Raw genomic sequence first — 2,440 nt, forward strand, 5'->3', positions numbered from 1 at the left:
AAAAATAAAAAAAAATAAAATAAATCTGTAAAAAGATGTCTCAGACAGTGTATATTTCTAAGAGATAAGTGGGACTTGAATCATGTATCTTGTTCCCAATTTCCAGCACAATTGTAATTGACCTGTGACCCTTGAGTGCATTACGGCTACATTTAAGCTAAGTTATTTCCTAAAGGTCCTTTCTCCCTTCCTTCTTCCTTCTCCTTCCCCCTCTCTCCTCTTTCCCCTTCTCCTAGTCTCTTCCTCAAATTCTTCCTCTTTCTCCTTTTTCTCCTCCTTCCCCTCTTCCTTATCTTCTCCTCCTCTTTCTCATCCTCCTCCTTTCCCTCCTTTTTCCTCTTCATCTTCTATGTCCTCCACCTCTTCCACTTTATCTTCCACCTGCTTCTCTTTTCTTCCCCTTTCTGTAGCAAAATACAGCCCAGGCTGACCTAGGCTGACCTTGAAGAATACAGTCTGCCTGTTCCAGCCTCTTTTTTCTTTTCCCATATCTCCCCATTCACAATACAGACCAGGCACAGTGACCTGGTCTGGGATGTGTGTGGGACAGGTGTGCTCTGCCTCCTCTTTCTATACAGTCAGCATGAGAACACACAGCCTGTGTTAAACAGCAGGTGGCCCTGGTCCAGCCTCTTAAATTCTGTAATTACAGGAGCACTACTCCACCTGACTGTTCCTTGTCCTTATTAGCTGTGCTTTGAGAATTTCAGATAAAAAGTTAGTCACACAGCGGTTCTGAAATAATTTAAATATAATTGTGCTAGATAGATTTTGTTGTCAAGCCGGCACACCTTGGTAGAGGAAGTCCCAGTTGGAGAATTGCCTCCACTTGGATGGACTGTGGCCATTTCTGTGGGAGTATTTTCTTGATTTTTGAGTAATGTGGGAGCACCCAGCCCAATGTGAATGGTGCCACCCCTAAGCAAGTTATTCTGTGTTTTATAAGAAAACAGTCTGAGCGTGGGGTAGGGGAGCAAGACAGTAAATAGCGTTCCTCCATGGCCTGTGCTTCAGCTCCTGCCTCCAGGTTCCTGCCCTGAGTTCCTACCTTGAGCTCTCTCACTGATGAAGTTTGCCCCAAGGAATGTAAGATAAAACAAACCATTTCCTCCCAAAGTTGGTATTGGTCAGAGTGTTTTGTCATGATAATGGAGATGCAAACTAGAACAATATTCAAAAATTTGCAGAAAGAATTATAAAGATATTTATTATTATATCTCTGCCATATACAGGCGTAAATCATGGTTTTGAGAGAGTTGAGGCAGGGTCTCCTGGTAGCCCCAGCTAGCCTTAAACTCGCTATGTAGACCACGCTCGTCTCAGTCTCACAAAGATCCTCCTACTTTTGTTTACTGAGTGCTCCAATTAAAAGCATGTGCCACGATGGCTACCTCTAGGTCATTCTTTTTCTTGTGCTTTTCCAAGTATTTTGTTTTATTTTTTGTTTACTCTATAATTAATGGTTTACAAACACTGGAGCAAATTTTCTTGAAATATTCTAAAAATCAGCAAATATATAGCCATTCTTTGATATCCTCAGAAACATTGCCTGAAACAGGAAATTATATGCATGTAGTTTATTGCAGAGCTAATTCCAGAATCAGGAGGAGCTTGGAATGAACACACCAGTAAGAAATTCTGTTTTCCAATTCTCACTGTAGACTCCAAGGGCATGATTGATTCTGAGAGTCTTGAGAATCCAACCAGAGCCCTGTGAGCTTGGTTACTGGTGGCACGGTGACTACCCCATCACAGTCCATAGATCTATTGACTGGACCAAGGGGAATAGAACACACTGATGGTTCCGTGCTTTCACTGTGTAACGTGTAGCCTGAAACTCCACTATTTCCATGATTTTCATGGTCTCAGAGAACCTCTTATGCCAGAAACCAAAAGCACTATGGTGAGCTTGAAATGGTGCCAGAGTCTGTGTAGCTGAGCTCCCTGCCGATTCGCTCTTGCAAGAATAGATGAAATCTAAATTGTGTGGGAGAATGTGATCAGTGAGGAGACACATCAGCCACATACACAGCGAACACATCAATCTCTGAAAACATAAAGCTCAATAACTCCCTTAAACACATATTTTAAAATATTATAAAAATATCCTTATGTTACTACCGTGATGGGCAACTGCAGCTGGGGGCATCATCTTAGAGAATATTATTAACAAGTTTATGGCCATCTCATTGATGTAGTAAACATTATAATTGCATTCATGTGTTTTATAGTCCTCTACCTCATGCTTAATTGTTCTTAGAATTTTCTAAAATGAACAATATTTCTAAGTCAGCTCCACTGATGCCTTGCTACATGAAGTATAAAATGTTTTCCCTGATTAAGTGTTTGCAATTGAAAAATGTGTAAGCACAGCCATGAGATTAGTTCCAGCACTCTGAGATCATAGAAAGGAAGCCAGTCCACAGATCACATAATTAAT

At 41.0% G+C, this 2,440-nt stretch overlaps 1 non-coding gene across 1 annotated transcript; it reads right to left on the reverse strand.

Moving 5' to 3' along the window:
- Positions 1 to 485: 485 nt before the first annotated feature.
- On the reverse strand, positions 486 to 620 carry LOC115071997. Its single transcript, XR_003851059.1, has one exon. It is a non-coding gene; the product is annotated as a small nucleolar RNA SNORA51 (small nucleolar RNA).
- Positions 621 to 2,440: the final 1,820 nt, after the last annotated feature.

This window comes from Nannospalax galili, unplaced genomic scaffold, assembly GCF_000622305.1.
Source record: "Nannospalax galili isolate Female #2095 unplaced genomic scaffold, S.galili_v1.0 scaffold1780, whole genome shotgun sequence".
NCBI classification, from domain to species: Eukaryota; Metazoa; Chordata; class Mammalia; order Rodentia; family Spalacidae; genus Nannospalax; species Nannospalax galili.